Source organism: Anser brachyrhynchus (assembly GCF_964034855.1).
Source record: "Anser brachyrhynchus genome assembly, chromosome: 14".
Lineage (NCBI taxonomy): Eukaryota > Metazoa > Chordata > Aves > Anseriformes > Anatidae > Anser > Anser brachyrhynchus.
Window position 1 is genome coordinate 18,630,200 of NC_137709.1, and position 26,789 is coordinate 18,656,988.

General features: G+C 36.6%; 1 protein-coding gene across 13 annotated transcripts in view; it reads left to right on the forward strand.

Annotated features, from left to right (window-relative positions):
- LOC308177538 (uncharacterized protein) overlaps positions 1-26,789 on the forward strand; it is a gene marked incomplete at its 5' end in the record, with an annotated part of 322,880 nt that overhangs the window by 227,967 nt on the left and 68,124 nt on the right. The window contains one exon of one of the 13 annotated variants that reach the window (XR_013939225.1): positions 1,323-17,370. The exons of the other annotated variants lie outside the window; for them this stretch is intronic. Of the gene's footprint in view, positions 1-1,322; positions 17,371-26,789 lie in introns of those variants that run through there. 13 annotated transcript variants of the gene reach the window in all.

The window sequence follows — 26,789 nt, forward strand, 5'->3', positions numbered from 1 at the left end:
TTATTGGAATTTAAATGTCTTCAATTGATCAAGTTTGTTTATGGAGTACTTTCACAACTCTAACCTTCTTTTATGGTGACTTCTTTATTTTACCTATGTGAGAATATTCTTTATGTTTTGTGTGTCTCTTTTCAAATCCCGAACCACATGTCACAGTACCACAACGATGTTTTTTCATATCTAAACATAAAGTTAACAAAAATTGTTGTATAGCTTGATGCTAGTATACCTGTTTAACGAGACATTTCTTTAAATGAAGTACAGGCTTACTGCTTGGAGGCAATACAAGTATAGTCAGGACTACTATAGTGTAACATGAACCAAACTATCTTAAACACCAGAAAACATCATTTTCTGTTATTATCAGAGACCATATAAATATGCATTAATTTTAAGCCTCAACACTAAATTATCAATTTTTTCAGCTATGATTTCCCAGCTAATGAGCAAAATCAATTTTGATCATACTCTTACAAAAATAGTTCATGTTTAAGTAAGCACTAAAACACTCTGTTTTCTGCGATTTTTTTTTTTTAAGCTGTGAAAAGTGACAAAAACAGCTCTGTTTCTTGAGTAGATTGCAATTCTTGAGTAGATTTTCCCTTTCTTAAATCTGCGCTCACAGAGGCACAAACAGCAGCACTCCCTGGCTCAGTTCTGGGCAGCGGCGGATCCCTTTGGAGCCGTCTGTAACTTATCTAACATGGAGCAGCTGCTGGACTCTGTTCACAGAGGCCACCCCTGCAGCCCCCAGCTACCCAAACATCGCCACATAAACCCCATACACATGAAGAGAGTGAGTTAGTGACAGCAAAGCAGAGGTTGTTGTTTGCTGAAGTTGTCAGTGATTGCATACACATGGAAACACCAAAAAGGGCTTCTTGGGTTGCTAAAGCTCAAATGCTTGTGACTGTTTGGTAGCACAGACAGATTTTAAGATGGGGAACAGGGAATCCTGGACACTACCAAGATGCTCAAGGAATAGGGATTGCTGACATTTCAGCAGAGAAGGAGACCATGAGGGAAGCAGCTGGCATCTGCCTTGGTGCAGAACAAGCTTTTCCTCTGCTGGCTGAGAAACAGTGAGCTCAGTTCCTCACCTAGGAGCTGTAGCAGACTAGTTTACATCCACTCTGATTTTTTTATTTCTATTTTATTTTATTTTTTATTTTATTTTACTTTTTGAGGATATGCCCAACTCCCCTCCCCTTCTCTTTACTATTCTGCAATTAATCAATATTTGAACCAGCACTAAATCCCCAGGGGGGCAGTTAAGCCTACATTCCACTCTGTCTTAGCAGCTTTACCAGGTTAGTACTTGATTTCAAGAGATTCTCATAAAAATATTGCAATAAAAGGATGCAGTCATTCAACAGAGAAGGAAGACTGTACAGTAATTTCCTTGGAGAAGCTTTTTATATTAGAGCTGTCAAGATTCATTGGCATGAATGGAATGATGGTGGCTCAGGTATCCACTAGATGGGAATAGTAATAGTAGGAGCAAAACAAATTATGCCACTCTCCTCCTTTGTGTGTGTTTTAAAGAAACTGGGAAGAAATAAAGTAACGCATACATCCTGAAACAGTCATGCTTCTGGGGATGGCTGAGTTTAGGAAACTCAGATGCTTTTCATCTCTTCCCAGTATGTATTATGATCAACAAATCCAGAATTAATAGTGGTTCAGAGAAAACAAATACCTGAAGTAATTATCCTACCTATTCCATGACTGTATTTTCTATTTTGTTCTTGTTTTGTATGTAGTTTTTGTACTGTCTGCATTCTAGTTCACTTCCAGTCTCTAGAAAGAAACATGTCTTTAATGCTCAGAAAAAGGGAAGATGAAAAATATATACACACCCGAAAGATTCATTCCTGCACCAAAAATACTTGTCGATTCCAGTCACGTTAGGCCGCTTTTAGATGTGGAAGGGCTGTCACTCACTCTGCACTGTAGCCTGGCATTTGAAAGCTTCTTGCTCACCTCTTGACATCTCTCACTCTGTTTGACTTGTTCAGCTTTATTTCCTTCACAATAACATGTGGCCCTGAGGAACTCATTCTTTTCTTACCTATACTCAACTTAAGCCATTTAACTCCTGGTTTTCAGTGGAATCTGCTTCATTTTTTTTTTTTTTTTCTCAGCGATGAAGCATTATTTTCACATTGGAAGACTTGAATGTTTAAATAATACTGAAAGTCTTGATGCATGTTATTTAAAAAAACAAACAAACAAAAACAACCCCAAGCAAGTAGGATTCTTTCAGTTTTCCCTGCAATGCGATATTAAATGGGAAGTCTTATTGTGCAAACTTATTTAGAATATGCTAATGAAGATTAATTCTCTGGTAAAATATACAATTTCCAAATTATCAGGCAGAAGCTTCCTGTATGAGGTGGTTTGTTTTCTTTTACATTTTAAATTAAAATGTAACTGGAACTTGTTCCAAACTGACTGAAGTTGAAGACTCTCTGCCCAGCAATAACTTAATTAAAAAACAAAATAAAAATAAGAAAAAAATGGGAGATTTTTAGAATATGAGACTAGCTAGTATGAGAAGTTCACCTAATCTCAGCCTAGATATTGAATCACTGCTTTTCTGAACAATCTCTATGAATTTTGGTGCCATTATAGTCTTGCAAACACACTTGTAATCACCAGATTGGTAACGCAAACTGTTATTTCCAAGTCACATATGGTTTGTTGCGCTTACCAACATTTATCAGGTTGTAGAGAATAAAAGTGAATTGCTAGCCAAGCAATTAAGAAGTAAATTCTTCTAGAAGCCCATAAGTAAATTATTCTAAAAGCCCACGACCAACCTGTTACCCTTCCATCTGAACAAAGAGGAGCTAAATTCCTCTTCTGCACAGATAAGGAGGGGTGGTTTCCCAGGAGGTCTCATTACGCTGGATTTATTCAGTATTAGTCATATATATTTCTTAAGCAGATCTTTTGCTGGATGTAGAAATGTCAGTGACAATAGACATAGCAAACCAGGGGAGATTTCAGCAATAGCGTGCCTACTTAATTAATCTTGGTCGGTGCTCCAGAACTGCATATCTGCTGGGGTAATAATAAGATTAAGAACAGAGTTTTTGTGTAGAAAATACCCATCCACAAATGCAGAGTCTAATGCAGTATAACTAGACTCTGAAAATCCTGTAAATATAATGATAATTTAACCACTATGGAAGTAAACATAGGAAGATAATGATTTTGTGCCATCGGCTCCCATTTTTGGATATGAAATAATACTCTATTTTAGATAGTTCTGTTAATCCAAGAGAACACCACAGCCCACACAGATGCAAACATGTATGGTAGATAAAGTATTTGTGTGGTATTAATGCCTACCTAGAAGGCCCATCTGAGACAGACACTGTGCTCGGCCAGGGATCATATAAACAAAATTTTAGACATGATCTCTCTTTCTTTACAGAAGAGGATGACCCCTGTTCTTTGAAGATGTCATCAAACATTAGTTATTATATAAAGGCAATGATCCTGTAGCAGTTTAAAAGCTAATAATTGAAAAAGGAAGATTTCAATGCAGACTTCTTTGCTACAGGCAAGAGACTGCAAACTCCATTCATTCATGCCATGCCCACCTCAACAAGATTTCTGGCTTTCTATAGTTGAGGTAGTGGTTCTTTAACACACAGCTGGGAAGCTACCAGAAGTGATTTGAATCAATTAGTCTGCCTTTCTGTATGAGATATTTGAATTTTGTGCACTAGTTTCTGAACTAAATGCAATCTATGATTTATTTGGACTAAATTATTGTTCCCTACACTGATTTTGGAGTCCCTTGAGTAGTTTACTGAGGAGGTAAACAGATTGTAACAGATTGTAAACAGATTATTCACAACTGAAAATGAACTAGTAATACTACATTTAACTACATCATCCAGTGATACCTATCAGTATAATATATTCAAATTATTATTATGTTTAATGCCTCGCTAATCTTGCATGGACCATCATATTCTGTTCTGATAACCTCATCTTAAGAAAGATGTAACAAAAGTTGTGTTGGGTAGAGAAAGACACTGAAAGATTAGAGCTGATTACAAGAGATTGTAGTTACTTAAAATGGCACAGAACTTACATTAGAAAACTTTCACAATTGTCTCCTGTGCCATTGAAGACAACATGGTGAACTGACTCTTAAGTAGGGATTTAGGGTATGGAAACAAGATTTTTCTTATTTTGGAATGAACCACAAAGCTGAGCTTTGAGCTGAAAGGAAGGACACTTGGATTTTTATATTTTCCTTTACAATTTTTTTTTTTGGTTAAATCGTTTACTGGTGTGTTAGAGAGGTGAAGTCTTTTTATGTCCTTTTTCAAGATGCTGCATGTGGACATAGACATTTATGTACACATATTGTGACTCTTGGCATTTATTGGGTAAGACCATTTGGGTCAGCATATCTACATTCACAGCAAAACTGCAGCGGGCAGAAAGGAAAGCAAAGGTACCTGCCCTACATTGCTCTGGCTGCATTATATAAGTGTGGTCCCTCAGCTTGGAGCTGCTCTAAATTTTATCAGCTGTGCAAGCCCTTGCACACCAAGTAGCTTTTCATTTTCCTTTTTATCCAGTATGTGCGAGAGTTCAAGCATGAAGTATAGGGTTCAAGAGTGGTTCTGTGTCACCTGGGTATTCACTCTACAAGGCAGAGAAAATCCAATCATCCAATTTAGCCATTAAGGATGTTTTGCAGAAGTGTGACAAGGGAGCATGACCATTTTAACTTTTCAATGAACAAGTGTAAAAAATTTCTGGTTGTATCATCTAGTATTCTCACTATTTTGAAGTCTAAAACATATTCTAATATTACTTATTGTATTTCTTCATTAGACAGAAGGATGATGCTCTCCTTTAACAACTATACTTCAGAATGATTTTAAGACCTCTGTCATCTTGCTAAGATTATAAAAATATATAGGAACAAAAAAGTCATGCATAGACAAAGTTCTTGCACCCTACTCTGAGCAAGCCAAGAAGTGAAAATAGAACAAAATAGATTTATCTCAAGCAAAAGGATCAATAGTCCTGTGATTATCCCCTTTTCTTTCTCACTGTTCAGCCTCAATTGACTTTTGTTAGCAGGAAGAGCTGCAGTGCTTTTATGCATATAGACAATAAAGTGTACAGGTGCTGGCCGGTAAGGACAAATGATGGTTGTTTGCTTATGATGCTCTGAAATGGTATCCCCTAGGCTTAGGCAGGCAGTGCTGACAAACTGCTTTGAGCTGGAACTTCTCCTTACTGTGTCCATAGAACCAATTAGCAAGTAATGCTCAGGGATGAAAACAGAGGGCTTTCATCCTCTTGTGGGTCAGTAATTGTCCAAAAGAGATAAATGTGTTTAATTTTGTCCCTGAAGCCTGTGACAATGATATTATGGTATTAGAGGCCATTTCTCTCTTACATTGAATTAATAAATAAAAATCACTTTAAAACAGGACAAAAAGGCTACGCTACATGGTTTAAATACCTTCTGATTTCAGTTGGGTATGGCTGTGTCCCAAATTAAAGAACTGCTTTTCATTCAGTACCTCTACTGTTTGATGATGAAGCCTCATGGACTGCATCTCAATTGCTTCTATTACAGTGTGCTGGCTAGGCTGATGTTTCTTGTGGATTGGCACCATCCAACGCTTCAATAGGAGTGATTAGGGTCCAGATTCTCAAAACCGCTCAGAATGCTGTGGGCTCTAATTGTCCCTCTGGGTGCTTTTGAAAGCCTGGTTTCAGTATGCAATTCTGGCTGCTTTCTTTCTGCACCTCCCTCCACTCGCTGAGCTGTGAAGGCCTATGGAGAGGAAGCTTTTTTTTTTTTTTTTTTTAATCAGGATTAGGATGAACTTTGCTGGTGACACTAATGATGTTTCACGGGGAATCTTCCCCTCTCTCTACTTTTAAGATGATGCTAGTGTAGCATTGACTTGCTTTAAGAGAGAAGACAGAGCTTCAGGTGATGTTTGCACTGTAAAGCACTGAGAATATCTGTCAGAATATATTTGACACAAGCAATCCCTGTAGCTGAGTTAAAGAAAGAACAGTATAGGGAATGGCAGGCCGGTAAACTAAAGACTGTTTAAGTGTTTCCAGCTGAGAGTTAATATTAGCTGAGGATCTAGTGCCGTGAAAGACTGGCAAAATGCAACATGTGGAGCAACAAAAGATAACACTTAATTCAGTGAGGTCTGAATTCAGACATTTTCTGATCTAGAAGCATTCTGTCACTCTAAGAATATAAACCACTAGAGTGATGAAGCAGCAGTGGAGAAGCATAAAATGTTATGATGTATGCTTGGAAGAAAATTCTTATTCTAGAAAATTCTATTGTGCTCTAGCTATTACTGAACTAGTTGCAATTATGAGAAAGGGTGAACTAACTGAAGAATCTTGCAAGATACATGTATATATTCTGTCTTCTCTAAAGGTGACAGATTCTTTACTGCAAGTAAGGCTACTAGGTTTCAATACCACATTTCTCCTTGTAGAATAAATTCTCCCTTTCCTAAGAACAGAAATTATGATGTGGAGCATGAAAATTCTTTTGCCTGAAAATAACAGTGTTTATCGATTTATTAAAGATAAATAAAATGATATTACCTTTTTCATTTGCACAGAATCATTATTTATTTATTTATTGTATTTTGACTATGGTAATGAGCAACTTACAGACCAAGTCTTACAACTCCAGAAAGATATTATTTACTAATATATTTAATAACACAGTCAGATGTATTTTTGATGTTCCAGAACTGAAACAATCCTTAAACTTGAGCACCTGCTTAAGAAAGAGTGCTATCAATCTCTGCTCTGCTATTAATTTGGAGGAAAAAAAAGCCTTTCAGAATTGTCAAGTAGATACTTGTAACCAAGTATTGATGATCTCTAAATACATTTGAAAATAATCAAGCAAAAAAGGCCCCTAAAGGGCTTTTCTAAGCAGGAAATTATGTCCTCATTTAAAATAGCGGCTCAAATATGCTTGTGTTGCTCCTGCACAGAGAGAATTAAGACAGAACTGTCATGATAAATGTGACTATCTGGTCAAAATATTTGATTCTGTGACCAGATCTTTGCATGCCCGTGGTTTAATCTATTCCTGTCAAAAGTCTAAGATATGAAGAGGGTCTCCTTACAAAAGCTGCCTGTTGCAGTCAGAATCTGTTGTAATGAACTCCAAGAACTTATAACACTGGTCATCTTTCCTATCTGTCAGTGAGATGTACTAACATCTTTTTCTTATTTGATACCTGTGAAAGGGTTTTGTCTCATGTGATGGCATCTCGTATTGGTGATTCCAGCTGTCGTGCTTTGCCTGTTGCTGGAAGAATATCAGTTTTCCCCAGTGTATTCATCTCAGAGCATTTTCAAGGAGAATAAAATACTCTAAGAGTAAGCAAACTACAGTTACAGTTTAGAGAAATATTCTCAAGACAACTAAGGAATGGAAGATGGAAAACGTAATGCATTCTTATAGAGATTATTACCAGAAACGTGAGGTTTTAGTAATCAAGTAGTGGACAGGAGAGTGCAGTTTTCCCTTTTTTAGTCTGGCAATTCAATTTCATGAGGACTCACTGAGTGCCAGATGGAGCTACTGGGATTTTATAGCATCTGAGGAACAAGTCCTGTTGGTTTACAGTCAGTCACTGTTTCAGTGGGGGTGCTCAGCCTTGAAATCATCCCTCAATTCATGTGATTATTAATTAAGAACACTTTTGAGAATGTCGTCTTCGTTGTGGCAGCTCCGCTGGTCAGGGAAGTGCTCTCTCTTCAGCAATATCTCCCTTCCTCAGAAAGACGGGATGAAAAAGCTTTAGATTAAAACTGCTTTTGTTTTCTTGCTCTGTCTTCAATGCCAAAAGTGAAAACTGCCTTTGATTACTGGACAAGACTTTTTAGATAGAAAGAGCCCTGGAGCTGGCAGCTGGAAGGCACCTGAGTCACTATGTGCCTTTGCCAAGATACACCTGCTTTTAAATCTCAGTCCCCTCTAAAAGAGCAGGATAGGGGGCAGGCCTTTTATCTCCTTGTTAGGTATTATCATTAAGTTGCCATAAAAGCTCCCAGTGTGCACAGGTTTGCTCTCAATGTCCAAGAAGGTGCCCTTTTTAAATTCTATTTATTTATTTTTTATTCCCTGTGACATGATACAACTTTCTGTGATAGAAAAGTGCATAGAAAATGGCTCAAAGACTGTCTGGAGAGGAGAGCCTGGAGATGGCCCTGGATGACTACTCAGCAAATGGGAGAACTGGCTGTACAGCACTTCTCAGGAAATGATCAGGTTGAAAATTAAGCAGCCAAATAGCATGATAGCCGTGGAGCCAGCCAGAGAAAAAGCCAGGCTTGTGGGCCGCAAACAGTATGTAAATTCAATGAGAACGTCAAGCATGCATCTTTTAATTTTTTTTTCCTGCTCTATCAAGACTTCTTTCTTACTCACCTTCATTTAATAGGCAAGGGCTTAGAAATGTTGCAGTGTAAAAACCAAGAGATCTTCTGTCCGATGGCAATTAAATGTTCATTAGCAAATCTGTATATTGTCACAATTCAGTGTTGCCACGCGTGAGCAGAAAGTAAATGTATCATATGGCTTGTTCTGACTGTGTTAAAAAGAAATGTCAGATCTACTTTTGAAGTTATTTTTTCTCATCAGGTTTTGAGTACAAATGAAATATTATGCTTAGCTGCAACACTTGAGAAGCAGGTTACTACAGGACCTAGAACTGAGGAGTGAAGTTAATAAAAATTAACTTAGTTTATCAAGTTCATCAGTCTAGCTGGTAAAGTTAGCATGTAGTAAATGGAGGGGAATGTTACAGGAATCATGATATGCAGAATTCCTGATTGTGGAAATGCTTAGTGTGCACTTTGCATGGCATGTAATTCATTTTGCTATTGGTATTCCTATTGGTTATTGGTAGTGAGCAATAGCCAGGAAAGGGATTAGTGCATGGGCAGCACCACAGTATCACTGATCTCTGCTCTGAATCATACATCATCTACCCAATACTCACTAAAGATTATGTCTAAAGCGGCAATGTACTCTGCCAATATTTAAAACATGCAGGAAAGACAGAATTCTCAGTAGCAGTGGGCTTCCTGATGTTTTAATTTATATGCATCAAGTAAGCAAGCACTAGCACTGAAATGTAATGGCAGCAATGGAATATGCTGTTCTGGAAATAAATCCCTTGCAGTGACCATTAGGCCCACATGGTCTTCAAGCAGTCTGTACGCAGTTGTGCAGGGAAACAGATGTAAACTGTAGAAATCCCAAGCACTTCATCTGCTTCTCTTTAAGGCATTACAAAGAAATTGATGCAGACTACAAAGATCAGTGCTTCAGCATTTCTGCTATATCCAGGTCTTTGGCATAATTAAATCACTGAGGCTCCATTTTTGCCGTGAAGCTAGGGCAATTGCCTTTACTTGATATTGCCTTCGCACCACATATAAAGGAAGTCAGTGAATGTAAAGTAGCATAATAGATTTGATTGGTGATTACATCACCAATATACAGTATAGGCATAAAATATGAATCGCACCAATGTGATCTGTATTCCTCAGTTTTCAAGATGCCTTGCTGCATGAAGGAAATAGAAATGTTGCAGAAAAAGTACCAACCTGAATAGGAAATAAAGATGTGAAAAAATTAGGAAAACATGGAACGAGTGGAGAAAATAGAAGATTCTTTTAAATGGATGTTAATCCATGTAAATTTGTGTAGGAAAAGACTAGATTAAAAAAAAAAAAAAAGAAAAAAAAAAGTTCCTTGCTATGTATAGGTTATTTGAAAAACTCCAGCAGACATTGGCATATATGAAATTGACTTGAGAGAATATTGACTTGGCTTAATTTACTTGTGTTATATCTGTAATTGAAATGGGGATGATGAACTTCACATGCTAATTCCCCAAGGGGCCCATAGCAAAAGCAATTATTCAGTTTTGAAATTATACATTAATGTAAATTTTTAGCACTGTCTTCAGATGACGTTGGTTGATAATTATCTGCTTCATATAATACAAGTGTAAAGCATAACTCAACTGAAAATATAATGATCACTGTTCTTCTGTTATATTTTTTAGAACTTCTCCAGATAAAATATTTTAATATAAATATCTGAAAGTTTAAAGGAATTTAAAATAATTTTCAAAGATCTTAGTTTTAGCCTGAAATTGTGGAAACTCATGTCAAATAATTATCATCCTGAGGCATCCCAAATAGAAAATTGGGATTTTGCAGATTGTTAGCCTGTGTTGCTTGAGTTGCAAACAGGCATTGCTGCTAAAATATGTAACGATGACCGATGTCTGAAATGTGCTGACAAATCTTCAGTATTTTTACAATTTTTACATTATGTTACTGCTTAGAATGTTAACTAAGTTTAAAAACAAATTATAATTAAATGTACCTTTGCGGGTGTTTTATGAAAAGTATACTTAATGAACATATATCAGAAGTAAATGCAGAAAAGCAGAATAACCTAATTTGTCAATTCCAGTTAGTGGGTCATGAAGGCAGCCCTTTATCTCTGAGCACTTGCATTCAAAAACACAAATGAAACTTTTATCTCTGTATCTTCTCAGTTAGGAAGAGCTCCTTGCTCTCTGTAGGCTGTCTTATTTTTGGCCATCGCAGAGCTGCCCACTGCTGCTGAGAGCCATGGGAGCTGTGGTGATACCAAGTGAAAGGCTGAGGCTTTACTGAGCATTAGGTGGGAATGGAAGGTGCGGAGCCATGGCCAATGCTGCCAAGTTGGGTGGCAGATGGCATCAATGCATATGTCCTTGCTATTAGTCTCTTTTGAAAGGGAAAGGGGAAGAACAAGAAAACTAGACATTTGTATGCTATAAAAATATATCTAAACTGACCACACTTTCTGCGTTTGTAAGATACCATACGCTTTGCTCATGCAGCACATAAATAATCAACTTCTGTCAGCTGTCATAATACAGTGTCATGGCAATACGGGTGGTTTGTCCAGGGACGTAGAGACACTAAGTTGAATACTGGAAGGGCTGGAAGGAGAGACAAGTCATTCTTTAAATACTCTGAAATGCTGTCATTTTGTCAACTTGTTCGTTACAAGTTCATACTGTCAGCACCTATGAAAGATGGGAATTGAACTCCGCCACACAATTTAACACAATTTGTCTGAAGGCAATGTGACTTCTCAAAGCCCTGCAAGAGGCAAACTTTTCTCATTGTTTACTCATACATTGACATCCTAGTGGTGGAGCTTGTTCTTTGTTAATATTGAAACATAGTGTTTAAACAATTTTGAAGTAATGAGAGTGTGAAATTTTTTTCAGTGAAGCCTCTTCCTTAGAAATGTTTTTATATGGCTTCCTTTTTCTGCAGGTGAACTTTTGATTTTCTATGGAGTGGTTGCATTCAGTGGTATTCTCCATTTCCTAGGAGAATGCAATCATATTCTAATATTCTTATAATTGTCCTCATTTTTTTTTTTCTTACTGGGAACTTCCTGGAAGTATCTGTCAAAGCTTGTACTTTCAGATCTTGTGAGGTCCAGGTTTTCCTTGAGAAGCCATCTATACATCTATAGTATGTATCCCATGATGCAGTTATATTCTCTTATAGTTAAAATCCAGTTGTATATCATGGGAAATACACTATAATTTTGTTTAGTCTCTAGGGGTGATCAGGGCTAAAGATACTGAAAGCACCATTCCCACGGATTCATATACCATAAGTTCCTGATGATATTGAGAAAACCAAACGAAACTAAATGCATTTGAATTAAATTGAAAGATTTGGGGGCAGAAGAAATTATATCTGCCTTCGTTCCATTCCCACACATAAAGGAGAGGTGCTTCAGAACACACAATATTTTATGACCTTGTCTGAATGAGTCTGTATTTGAATTTCTTTTAAGTGGAAAACCCAAGCCCTCCTCCATGATGTCCAGAACAACATTTACTATCATCTTCTTATTGCAGAGTTGACAGCCAGTATTGACAGAACAGAGGCACTGTGCATACATAACATATAAAGCTCTTTCTTCACTTTTCAATGACCAAAGTACTTATACACTGATCTGAAATACGCCAAATTCTGGGACTGTTAGGTTTCTAGTTCTGTCCGGTCTTTGCTTTCTGTGCAGGCTGTCAAAATAAATGACAATAGCAGATTTCATGAAGATTTTCTCTGCTTAAATCTTGCTCCGGAAAATGTTTTCTCTCTTAAGATTGGTGTAAGATAGGAGCATATCAACCCATTTATAGGTTACCTGTGTAGTAACTCAAAACAAAGAAAGTAAAATTAATTTGTTTTGAATTTTAACTTTTTAGACTAGTATAGTGTTAGCTGTTATCTTTAAATGCTTATCATAATAAATACTACTTGCCTAATAATTTCTGATTGCACTTGACTTTTAGCTTTGCTTTTCCTGATTAGAAGGACAGCTTCATCAAGTCAAAAATAGGAGGCACAAACAAAATTATCATAAATTTAATTTCTTTAAGGGAAGGGAAGAAGTAGTGGGGGCTGGCAGGTGGAAGAGAGAGGAAAATCTGTGACTGTATTTGATGCTTGCAAAAAGAACTCAATTTTCCTGATATTTAATGCTTCTCAGGTTAGCACAATTTATGAACAGATTCCTGTTACTTGTTGTCATAAAATTACTATAAGTGTCTGAACATGATCCTGTTGTGGAACTGTATGAACTGACAATGAGTTGAACTCCAGAAGGCTGGAAAGTCCCTGAAAGACCTTCAAGAAATTCAGTGAAATTCAATAGACTTTGTCTTATACAAGGTATTCTACACTATAGTAATACATCATAAATACAGGTAATTTTTTTTAAAGGAATTTTTAAGAGAAATTTTGGAGATAATAGAATGCATTGCATTATTTTCTATTGCTTTTCCTGCAAGAAAAACTTAACATTTGCTGTAAGTTTACCAACATAGCTGTTTTTGAGCTCCATGTATGAAAATTCTCTGTGTTCTTTTATTGTTTTGGTGGGTTGTCTGAACATATTGTAAAACATGTGAGAACTAGAAAAAAAATATTTCATCAACCCCTCATGTGCTTGCCTACATATCCTTAAATGATTTTTAAAAATGAATTAAAATGGAGTCAATGCATTATCAACTGGTAGATTTTAAGGGACAAACTGCCAGTTTTGAGGAATCTTTAAAGTAAAAACAAAAACAAAACCAAAAACTGTGTTTTTCCTTAGACTGTCAAAACCTGTTTTGAACAGCCATTCAGATAAATCTTGCTCATATTAAGTGTCTAGGGTTATTTAACTAAAATATATGGGCTATCCATTTGCCCTTTTCCAGCAATGGTCTAAAATACATGAAAAATACTTGCCTCCCACTCTTTTTCTGAACATTTTTTTCTCCAACTGGAGGGAGAATTATCCAAAGAGAATAAATTAGTTCAGGGGGGGAAAGAAAGCCCCCAGCCTCATTTATTATGGCACCTCAAAGTCAGTTGTGCATACTATTTTTCTGCAAGTTAATGAAACATATAATTAGAATTCTCTTTTTGATGGTTTTTGGGTTTTAAATATGTAGTGCATGCACTGTGCAAGCAGAACAGTTAAGTGGAACTGTATCACTGCTCAGAATTGGAGCAATTAGCATGCTAAGCAGCACACATACTTTTAGGTCGTTTCTGTTTCAAAGTGCTTGTATCCAAAGCTGTCTTTGATGATACACAGTGCTTTGGTTTGAAACTGTCTGAACTTTAAGATAGACAATAGTGAGATTTTCATTTTCCTGTCTTTCTTCCTCTCCTATTATGAGAATGAAGAAACCAGAATATTTTATAAGCAGACAACATAATTTGTCCTGCTTAATATTCTTACATTTTTATCATATTCAGCTAAGAAAATTTAATTTCTAAAACTTATGATGTAAAAGCTCCCTTGAATGTAATTATTATGCTTTAAGGTTTTACATGTAAATGAATATGCTAAGGTAGTGCAGACTCTGAGAAACAGAAAGAATAAATACTATCCTGCAGCATCCCCTTGAAAACAGGGTATTTGAGTAAAACAAAACAGAGAGTTTCACAGACATTTCCATATGTGCTTATAAAATAAGGATTCCCAAAAGTGGTTAAAAATGGCCATATTAAAATCCAGCCCTTTTGGAAACTAGAATCATTTCAAAAAGGATGACAAATAAAAGCAATTATCTTACACTCCGAAAAATTGCCATGATGACTATTACCATTGAAGAAAGAATCTGTATTAAGAATTACATCTGCTTTGGCAAGGCTTTGAGGGTTGTATAAGCATCAGAAGATGCTTAAAACTTTGTGATCAGATAGATGACAGCAAGTAAAGCTTGACAGGAGATTGTGATATCTGTCCAGGTGCTGTCAGAATGGCTATAAATGAAGTCTGTCATTCAAGTAACCTAGGAAGATGGTAGATTGGAAGCAATGTTTTCATCTGAATCCCATCAGAATTAAATGAGACTAGAGAGGAGCAGAGGGCTAGAAAGAGCTTTGCGTGAAAGTGAATAATTGCTTTTGTGTAGGTGAAAGGGGCATGTTGTTGAGGAAGGGATATAAACAGAGTGCTGAGGTGACTGGTTTTGTGTGGGGGCTTCTGACATTTATTCATTTATTTTGTTGAAAAGCTCTGGAGCAGTAGTGTATGAATAAAAAGATTGTATGGCTGCAACAGGTGAATGAGTTTAGTTGTGAAACCAGGTGTAATGGCTAATGGACCTGTAGAAGGAGGAATAATATGCTTAAGAAGCAGCTATGGAAGAAGATAGAGGGAGCAGAGGTTTCTGGTAAAGTCATAGTGAGAGTGGAGGGTTTGGGTTAATGCTCTTGACTTTTTTTCTGGGCTAAAATTCAGGCTTCCTCATAGGAGGACAGTAGGGTTTTAGGCACAGTTCAGTTGGTAACATTATCTATGTGTGTGTTACGAAATTGAATTTTATTTGGCTAAAAGGAGACTGGATTGCTGGGTTCATAAGCAAAAGCCTTAAGTGCTACTGCTCAGCACCAGTGGAACTGGTAATTCCACTCTCAGAAGAGGAAAAGATATTTCTAAAGCTCAGTTTAATTCTGTGCTGCATAATGAGGAATTTATGACAACATGAGGTGCAAGAACCTTTGGATCTGTAGCTGTGAAGTTTTGAAATCGATGGTAGGTCTAGTCCTGTGGGTTGTCTAGCCAGCTGTTTATTAAGACAGACATTTATGTAGGTGTTCAGAATTAAGGTTGCAAGGAGATACCTAAGAAATTCAGAGTAAACTTAGCAGGTGATACTACAGAATGCTTCAATATATTCTGATGCCACATGTTCCTATTCCAGTTGAGTTATGACTATTTTCTATTGTGTGATTTTAGAGGAGAAGAACCTAATCCAAATAATTAGAATGTATGTATACATAAAATATGGTTTTATTGTATTAGCAAATCTATACGGGGAAGGAGGCTTTTTCTGAAACTAGAAATGTTCTTTATTTCAATGCAAACTTAAAGCAGTCTTTGTCAATATCTGCTGCTGCAGACCTGCAGGTATTTCCCAGGAACTTGCAGTTGGTAGATGTAAGCTGCTTTTGCTAAATACCCAACAGTATGCCCAGGAGTATAGTCCCTTATTGTTTCACTTCTTTCAGTCTCAATTTTGATTAAATTTCCCAAGGAGTGGTACAGGGGAGGAAGGGAACAGACACTTGCCTGTAGTATTACTGTTCAGAGAAATGTTTTATTCAAAGCAATACTTTTTGTCTTCTGATGAGAAAAATAATTAGAAATGGAAATCCAGTTTCTCTCTGATGCTTTACTTGGAGCCTCTCTACTGGAGAAATGGATATACAGAATGTAACCTAATCAGCAAACTGGAGACCGGAAAATCACTAACGTTTTCTGGGTAGTTTAGAAGTTACTTTTGAGCTATCTTTCTGAGGAAAACCTCCTGTTTTTCAAAAACAATATTCTGGTCAGTTAGGCAGCTTTTACTAGAAAAAAGGCAAGAAGAATAAAAGTAAGAAATGGAAAAATTAAGAACAATCACAATAGTGAAAAATACCAGTAAGAGTGTAGAGTTTAGATCCCCCTTGCCTTGCTTGCTCAGCATAGACAGACAGACAGATGACATGTCTGTCCCATCAGGCAAAGACTGAAACGATACTGAAGGCAGCACGCTACCACCTGTTGCTCTTTTTTGGCCATCCATCCCATTATGCCTCATGTATAAATAAGGAGGGCCAGATGGTAATCTCGTTATCGCTCTTCTGTTGTCTAGAGTTTGTAGCTTCTTATGCAAATTGAAAACTTGGCTATAATTTTGTTCTTGTCCTCAGGAACTATCATTTTTAATTTTAAAATACAGTTAGTACAGTTAGTTTGTAATCTTCAAGTGAGCATGCATGTTCACAAGCTGATACACTTGCCCAAGTAAGCCACGCTGCATTATGTTGTGCCGTAAAAAGAACCATAAATGAATGAATTGCTCCTTAACGTGAAATGTGTTGGGCTGTTAAAAGCCGTGAACTTTCCATATGTACTCACACATAACTTGGTGGCATTTTATGTGGATTTAGGAAAAAAAAAGTCCTATGTCAACCACATGGAGGGACAAGGCTTAACCCCTAGGCAGGAAGAGGAAGAGGGGCACTTGGAAGTGCTCAACGACTCCTCTATGGTCTCCCATCAGAAAGGATGGGTCTTGTGAGGATAGGTAACATTCTGCTGAGTGAGCTTTTAATGGTAAATGCAAGCTACAGCGGTAAGACCCAGTGTGTTTAGATGTGTCAAGATAAGTCCCTAAGGGGGGGGGGGGTGTTTTAAAAAAAAAAAAAACCCACTTCTGATGGATGCCTGTGTTCGTCAGTCCTTGAAATATTCTTGCCCGTAATGTAGATTATAACTTCATCATAGGCATTCCACAAGAATTTCACAGTTATTTTGGTATTTGACATTCCCTAGAGTGCATGCTCCTCAGAAACCATCCATTTAAAATGATGCATGCTCTTAGTCCCTTATAGCAATTTCTTTGAAGAAATTGTTCCAATTCATAGTTTAACTTATTAAGTTAAAATTCTGAAATAGTAGTATTTCTTTTTTTTCTTTGAGCAGAGAAGGTGGTATGTTTAGCTTTTTAGCTTCCCAAATTACCTTGTAATTGGTATTGATTGCAGTTGGCCATACAGATGTTGAAAGTATTTTGTGATCTGTGATGCATTTGACTGAAACTTCAAGATATAGGCTGTTCTTCAGCAATAGCTGTACTGGCGGCTTATGTTGCAGAGACCAACAGATTTGGACACATCTTTTTGTGATAGTTTGCCACTGTGGAGAAAGAACATGACCAGATATTTGTCAGGCAAGTAAGTCTGTATTTAAATAAAAAAGTTTTGTTTCTCAAGAAAGGGGACTTTTTGGCAGAAACCCTTTCTGCTGTTTTGATTTCTATTGCTAAAATTTTGCATCTTTCAATATTATTCCTACAATGTGAATTAGCCCATTAAATCTTACTTTCTAGAGAATTAAATTCTACTTCTATTCAACAAATCAAAACTATATCAAGAATTTTGCTTTATTTTCTCATAATCTCAGTTCAAGTATAGATACCAGTGAGTAAACACAAGCAAAGATCTGTCATGTGGTACTCATTGCCCTTGGTCTATATATGAGATTCTAATTTCTTCACTTAATATTTTCTAAAATGAGCCAGAAAAAGATTTTACTGGGCTTGCAGGGAGGTTGTGCTCCTTGAAATGTCATTATGCATTAGGTTTACCATTTCTCACAGCTCTAATTAAATACCCTCCATCATTAATGTATTTCCAATCATTGATCTACTTTTTTTTTTTTATGTTTTGCCAGTTAAAGTATTTTATCATCCTTATTGTTTTATCCTTGCCATTGAATAAAGTCACAGACCATCCCAAAATTACATATCTTATTATTTTATTTTTTTTAGTGTTGACATAGAGTACTAACCTCCATGGCTCCTCAGTAATAGTCCATTTTTGTTAAAAGTTGATTTTATTTTTTTTAACTGGATATTATCCAAAATATCTCTGTCCTTCAACTCCTATTTCAAATGTCTCATCTAATTTTGTAGCCATCTACACTGAATGCCAACAAACACTTGGTAATTTTCAGTGGCTAAGTCCCTCATAATCCTTCCTGTGTCATCTTAAATTATTTGAACTGCTGCTTAGCATTGTGTCATCAGCAATTTTGTACCTCTTTTCATTGATTCTATCAGCTAAATTGTTTCTATAGAGAGCATCAGGACATAGAATAGACTAGAAAAAGAGACCAGCTTAAGAGTGTTATCTAAACACTCATCCCTAAAGAGGATACACACAGGTTTACTAATGCCTTTGGTCCAGATTAACTGCTAATCTTAGTAGTGTTTCCAACCAAATGTTTTGAAGGACAGAAGCAACTCAGTCATTCTTGAGAAATTTATTGTTGTGATATAGCAGTGATTAGACAATGGACCCAGTGTTTCAACATGCCTGTAATATGCAGCACGGTAACTCCTGTCACCTCTATTAACCTCTAGGTTAATATATCTGAGCAAATTATTTAGTGTGAACAGTATTCAGTGTCACATGCTTTTTTCTATTCAGACTTTCTGTGGGAATTGATACTGATTTTTCACAAATATAGAGATTATTTTAAGTACTCATGAAAATATATATGATGTGTTGTCCAACAAAGTAACTTCTAAATAGCTGTGGTATTTTGCCAATTTAAGTTACACCAGAGGGTTCTCTTCCTCCTGTAGTTTCATAGTTTTTAAGAAATAGCTAGTACAGTGGCTATTCTACTAGAACACAGAGAAATGTAAGTTCAATATGAGGGAAGATTTACAGCAATAATTGGGGAAAAAAATAAAAAAAAAAAAAAGAAACTCCTTCACAACCCCTCTCTCCCAAAATGAAAATAGTTGTGTGTGAGGAGGTTTTCAGAAAATTTTCTTTTGGAGTAGACCAAGAAAACCTCTGGTGTAAGCTCTTGTGTTGTTGAGCGCCAGTCTGATGGACTGCAACAGAGTTTGGAACCCATCCCACAAACTGCTTGTTAGGCAAGCTGCCAAAGAGCAAAGTTTAATCTGTTTCTTTACGGAATGGCGATATTGCAGCTGAATTTGAGATATACAAATAGCACAAGGGCATTCCCTTACTATCAGGCCATAGCTGGAGCTATTCATATTTCAGCTACTTTTTGGTTTCTTAAATGCATACAATGTACTAGGGATTATCTGTATTTGCATACCTTTCTCATCAGATGACCATTGAGATGCCTGTGCTTAGCTGCTAGCTGTTCAGCTAAAAATAATTTACCTCACCTCCTCATCCCTAATTTTATTTTGACGCTTGTTCCTGCAATCCCTAATCAGGCCAAGAATAATTTATGAAATATAGCAAGGGGCCTGAACAACAACGAATAGTATTTACAAGGATCAGAACTACAGAGACTGCAAACCAAAAAATGACAACTTTATGAAGAAAAAAAATGAAGTAATGGGACATTCCTGAGGGTCTCAGCTAATTCATGGTTTTCTAATAAACTCACTCCAGTTTGTAAACTCACTGAGTGTATCTATGTAACACAATGGAATGGAAAAATACTTAAGTTAATCTTTCTGGAAGACAATTTATTGGAAATAAGTGATATTTTTTCCAAAATCTCAGAGTTAATTACTCGTGTTCATAGGCAAGTCTGGCTTAAAATAGCGTTAACCTGTGCTTTTGGTTTACCATGACAAACAAAAGTCCCAAACAAAAGGCAGAACTGAAATCTTTCCCCTTGCCTTTTTAGAGTGACTAGGCCATTTTCTCTCTTCTCATAGACAGTTGGCTCCAATAGAGCTGCACAGAATTACATCTGGGAAGTAACAAGAGTTTCAAAGAAACACCATACTTAAGTGTTTCATGGTTCATTTATCCCTTGACCTTTGGGCTGAAGCAGTCAGTAAGGAGGCAAATTACTGTCAATCAGGCCATTTTCCAGTATAAGAAATTTCTTTCATACTTCAGTTTTCCCTGGGTATATTTTATTGACTTTCTCAAGCAAATACCATTTAATATAGGCCAAGGGAAATAGCTTTAAGCTATAAAGTAGCCATCCTAGTGTTAAAAATTAACTGCCCAGTTCCCAAACAGAATAATAGAATGAAAGAAGAGACTAGCTCAGCATTCATGTGTTTAAACTTTTCAGATTATACACTCAATTGAAGACTTGTGATTGTTTCAGATTGAGAATATTTTTTATTAATATTTCAGTTCATGTTAGGCTAAGTTTTTAGGGCCCCTCTCTCTTTTTCTTTCTCTCCCTCCCTCTCTTCCTCTGTCTCTCTCTCTCTCCCCCCCCTAAATGCCGATATGAAAGCTTAAGGAGTTTTAAAACTGCTTTAGTTCCTCCTGTGGGATAGGGACCAGATTTTTTTTTTTTGAATCAGTAGCCAAAGGCAAGCAATTTTCTTTAAAAAATACCTGTTCCAGCTTTCAGACAAAAGTGAAGGCTTAGTATTGTCACTAGGCATCGCTAGTCTAAATCCCTGTTTCTTAAACAGCTCTCAGCTGCTGCACTGTAGGCCTCTTCCAGAGATGAACTCCCGGAAGAAAAAGAAATGCAGGGGACAGATATGCTCTTTTCAGTTTCCTGTCAAAGCTCTTCCCAAGTCATTATTATTATTTGCATTTCTATCTGCATTCTTTCTTCTAAACTCAGATTCAAGATTCTTTTTCATTACTAAGAACTACCTTACTTCTTCATCCTGTTATGTCCAGATCAGTTATACTCTAGGATATGCTGGGAAGATTCTCCAGACACCATTTGTATGCATGCACTTATGATGGATGTAGGCTATGGTTAATGTGTCAGGTAGCATAGTTTAATAGCACTGGATCTAGAAAGCAAAACAGCTATTATTGAGGACCCATGTGCACATTATGCATGTCTGGGGGCCTCACCTTGACCTCAGTGTCATTCGTGTCCTGAACTGGATATTATGTGGAGTGTGTGTTCCTTGAGGCATGTCGTCTTATTTAATTTCCTGCTAAAGAACTCTAGTTTGTGCACTCGGAGAACTCTGCAGTGCACATCAAAGTATGCTAAATTGCAATAACTAGAAGTCTTTGTTTTAGAATTGCATTCCTGAACCAAACTGATGTGGATGCAGCAATGGATTTGCTGTGTATTTGTAGATGTTTGTGCCTCTGAGGTCATAGTTTTTGCTCCAGTAAGATTAAATTTCTGCTAACATTACTGCTATCTTTATATTGCTTACATAACAATACAGCTTTATTTCAGATGATAATACTTTCTGCTCTTGGTTCTAAACATCTTGGCTCAAATTATCCTGTTGGCTCATTTCATTTGACAAAATTCAATTCATTGCTTACGGTCCAATGTGTGTCATCACTCATTGGGTGGTAACCCATGTGAATGCGAGATGCTACATCAGGCAGTTGTCTTTATTTTCTGTTATGCTCTTTGAATTTTAGTCTGCTGTCCCAGCTTTACTCTGAAGTACGTAGTTAAAAAGATGTTCCTTGGTTTAATTAGGTCAGATAGGGCTTTGACAGGGTTCATTGAAGTCTGTGAAGCTGCTAATTGATATTGGTGGGATTTAGACAGAATCTCAGACTTGCGTGGGTCACCTAGAGTTTCCCTGTCTGACAAAGGTTATGTATTCAATGTCTGTGATGTTATCTGTGTTCTGATCACCTTGCTAACTATGTTCTTTTGTCCATTAATACTGTATCATTCACTCTGGTTAAACTAAAATAATCAGATAACGTGACTAGAGATAGCAAAATTACTTGATGATAATTGGTTGCTTTCCCTGTATAGCATCTTTTTTCTTTTGTCTTTTCTTTTGGTAATACTTTGTATTTTGCACTCTAGAAAGTTCTCTGAAAAGTATTTTTTTTTTGAAAGTCAGATTTCAAAAACCACAGGAACAGTGTCACCCAGTTTACAGGATATCTTTCCAGTTTAAATATTTTGATAAGGAATTAGACAGGCTTTTATGCTTAGATTAATCTTCCCTCATATAGAAACCCAGCACAAACACCGTTGCTTCTGCTGTCCAATTCACCTTTTATTGGCTGAGCGTTGCCGTTGACTAACTGTCAGTTTCTAGTTGTCCTGTCTCTGTTTCCTATTCATGAAATCATTTTATGGACCACTGGTTCACTTCCTTTGTTTTTGCTATTCTGTCATCTTTAGAGAAACAGTTAATCAAAAATGTTATTTTTCTTCTCTGCTGTAGTATAGTTTATACAGAGAAATGTTGACAGTTTAGCAATTTATTTTATATTTTTTTCTTAAAGAACTAATACTAGCTAGAGTAAACATATTTCAGTATCTCATATGACATGTTTCATATGTCAGTACATGTAACATATTACCTGGGTTCTCACACACCACATCTGGCTGCACTTCTAGTAGCCTACAGCCTGCTCTATCCACCAAATGGACCAGTAAAGAAAGTGGAATAATAAGGAATTTGGATTTAGTTTTGCCTATCATGTCATTTTTTAGTTTTTCTGACACTGTGTAGGTTGCTTAAAATTTCTTCTGTTGGTTGTTACTAATAGTTTTGTTTTAATAGAAAATAATTTAATAGGGACTATTAGGGACCTTGTTGGGAATAGGTATTGCTAATACATAGGTGTGTACCTTTGCTTAATTGAAGTACATAGCTCACAAGTGCATTCAAGCTGCATGTGTTGTCCTAATTAATTACATTCATTAGCTTTCTAAGCACACTATTTAAGCTTACTTTTCTCAAAATATGTTTAGACAGAAAGCTAGGAATTCCTGGGGCACTGATTTTGTTTCAGTAGGATACTTTAGAAAGCCTACTGTGGCTGATTACTTTTACCCTTGGGTTGTGATGCTACAGGGATTTTAGAGGGGAGTTGGCTTCTCTCAGCAGCATCTGTTGCATAGGTGCGCAGGCAGAGTTGTTAATATCGTGCTTTCTAGAGAGATGTAATTTTCAGGCTGGTGCAGAAGCAAGATGAGAGAAGAGACCTATAGCTGTTGTTGCCGCTGGGGGTCGCAGCCAGTTTACCCCTTAGGCCATTAGCAGGTGAGCAGAGGGAGCAGTAACAGCTCAGAAGCTCCATGCCATCAGTTCCATCTGGGAGACTCTGAAACCTAGTAATGGCTGGTAGAGACAGATGCTTTCATGCCTTTTTCCAAGAGATGTCAGGTTAGCCTGTAGGCTGGCAATTCGATGAAACTTTAGGAAAGGGACTCTCTTCTGAGAGAGTCTTTCTTCTTTTTTTAATATTTTTTTAACACAACCTAATACAGCAGCATCTTACCCCATGCCCAGGACCCCAAGAAGTATCTCAGTACAAGTGAGGATACAAAAATATACCTGCTTTCTAGGCTAGCTGAGGTGGCTTGTTATTGTGGGAAGTAGCTTCTATCTGCATTAACATTAAAACCCTGATGGAATGGCTTATTAAAAGTTTGTATGCCTTGTTAGGACTGATATGCTTTATAATACAATGAATGCAAGAATAAAATCCCTCTTAAATCAGTATTAAACCAGTGGGGAATGATTAATTTCTTAGTGGCTTTTTTTTTTTTTTTGTCTGCAGCTGCTGTCTCTGTATAGGCTGTCCTGTCTGTTCCTGTAAACCTAGTAAATACTGTATTAAATATGTCTGGAAGACATGAATATTTGTCAGTGCTGTATGGTTTCATGTCACCTTCCTAGCTGGTGTTCACTTCCTTTGACCATAAGTGGGTATGATTTGTTCTCCTCTCACATAGAAAACGTCCCTACTCTAGGACAATGTATCATAACCCTGTATCATAACAGTACGTTCTGATCCTAGATTCTTGTTGGTTTTATCAGCAGTAGTCATGAGGAGGGAGAGTACGTTTTGAATGTGTGTGGACTCATTTAAGGAACATTACTTCTTTAGGTACTGTGGCAGTAATTTATACTATTAATGATTCAACACCGGGAAATAAGTTCCCCAAATCATAGTTGGAAAGCAAGAGGAAATTGACTGCTCAAGATCTTTTAATAGATCAGTTATCAGATTAGCAGTCTGTTAGCAGCCTGGACTATCATGAGCAGGAACCTACGCACAATATGAGCTGTCAATTATTTTTAGAAACAGAAAAAGAAGCAAAAGATAGAATAGTTTTTATGTTCTCAAATAGTGCTAGTTACCTTATAATACTGGAACTATGCTCCATCAAAATCGATATCAAGTCTTCAGAAAAAAAGATTATATGTGATTTATTAATTTCACATCACGTTGTGGTGTGACTAGAGTAAAGCATGGGATTATACCGATTAATTCTTGGCAAATGACTCAAACCATGTCTTCAGCAAGTTAACTGATATGTTGCCAAATATCTGAAGTACTCAAAAAAGTCTATGAACTGAAGTTGGAATTGGAGGCTTGTAATTACCATGTACAGAAGGTAAAACAGACACCCTCATACTGTTTGTGTGTTTCTGTGTTCTCAGACTTGAAACTATCTCTGTAAATGAACGCAAGTTCAGTAATAATTTTTGCCTATCTCAGAAGTTGGTGTTGACCCCTATTTCTGGGAATTTAATCTCACAAGCCTCTTGGGTTTCATACAAACTAGTCAGTCTTGGCTATTCCCTGCAGATAATGAAAAACAGTATGTAGCATTTATAACTTTTTTTTTTTTCTGCTACAGTCATTATGGCAAATCAATTTATTAAGCACATGCACAAGTAATATGAAAGCACTTACACTGCCCACAGTTTGAAATAGTTAACTTTGAGAGTGACTTTTGATCTTCTGGAAACTGTATTGAATGTATCACATTTTTGATAGGTATAAGAAATATTCCTTAGACTATGCGGTAAACCTGCTTTACTTCTGTTTCCTAACCAGATAGCTGAGATTATTTTACCAGAAGGCAATTGTGAAATAGAACAAACTCAGTAAGAAGCATAAAAGCTGTAAAGATTATAAGAACTTTTGAAGAAATTCTACAAAAGTTTACTTCTTAAAAGCCTTCTTCCTTATCATTCATGTTCCCCCAGCACCTGGCAGAACAACATTTCCCGCAGCAATGTGTTAGTAATTCTTGTTTGCTTCTAATCAGTGGTCAGATTTGATGTGCACTGACATAAGTGACAGTATGCAGCTATGTGTGCAGTTAAGCAATGCCTAAAAAGTCAATTTGCTGTGCTAGTTTACAGCTGGATGTTCTTCCTATATTAATGGAGGCAACTGATAGGAAAGAATACGACTGAAGTGGAGTGGTGTATATTAATACTACGTTTCTTCAGCCTCCCGTGGATGTTTTCGTTTTGGGCTACTCAGAGGTTTTCTAGAACTCTCCAAAAGATAAAAAAAAAAAAAAAAAAAAAGTGTTTGAAATAGATTGCTACAGACTGGGAATATAGTTAATGGAATGAATTAGATACCTTTTAAGGACAAATATGACTAAGGTATGTGATGAAAAATCAAAACAGATGAAAGACTTGTGGACTGTTCTATTGCATGAGAAACAGAGCTTGAAGGATAAATTTTGTGTTCACTTGCTTTTAAAATGAATTTTGAAGGATAGTTTTGTTGCTTTTTTGTTCTGAAAAGTTCTTCAATGAGAACTTTGTGAAAGTAGAATATTTTTTATTTTTATTTTATTTTTTTGAATATGTAATATTCAGCCTAACATGAAGATAGAGTTGAATCATAAAACACTGAATATGGAGTGCACCTTGTGGCAAGATAACATGTACTGCAACAATGTAAATGGTTATCAGGGTAATAGGTCATGCTTAGGATATTATTAATTTTGTTAATGGACCCAAGTGTCCATTCTAAAATTATGGAGAAAACCAATCTCAGTGTGCACAGATTGGTGCCAAAGGCTGAGGGCCAGAGGCAGTAATATTAATGCCTATCTATCTTTTAATCTATCTGAGACGTGAGTTGGGACAAAGATGTAAAATAAAAATTTGGTAGAAGGTAGATGCTTCTCTGTACTTTTTAGCTATTGACTCTGATCCTTGCAGTGAAGTGTTAGCATAGGCAATGTGGTAGAGTATGATTAAAGGAGGTGGAAGTTATAGGTGAGGCCTATTCCTGAATGACAAAGCTTTGACTTGTGTTGGACTAGTGTCAGCTGGTTCACTTTTGTTCTGTCACTTTGACGCAAGTCCCCAGATTATTAAGTCGTGGAGGACCATGAAATCAGTGTAGTTTTGGGTCTATAGCCCAGCAAACGTGTTCTCTTTCCAAAGCAGCATTCGTCTGGTGTCTTATCAGGAGGTCTGAATTGACTGAAATATTTTATGTGATGGCTTAATGACTGCTGAATCCTTCACTGAAGGTCAATGTGAAAAATCTTGACTGGGAGGGAGGAAAAACTGATTAAGCACCAGTACCGTTTTGCTGTGTTGCCTCTAGCGACTGTATTAGCCACTTTCTGTGACTGACAATGTAATTATCGTACTAATGATTTCTTTTCCCAGAATTAGGAAATCATTTTGATCCTGAATGGCTATAGATAATACTCTTTAAAATACCACATAATTTAAGCCTTTGCACTGAGAATTTGGTTGCTGTAAGTTACTGTAACTTGATGGAATAAGAGAAGTAGCTGAATAATTTTATGTGTATGTATGTATGCGTTAATGGAAATCAGCTATTTTTGCAGTCTGTTATGGTATTTTCAAACTTGCCAACAAATACATATAAAAGTATTTTAATAAAAAAGACATTATTTACTGATGGCAGTATACTTTTACGATTTGTAAAAT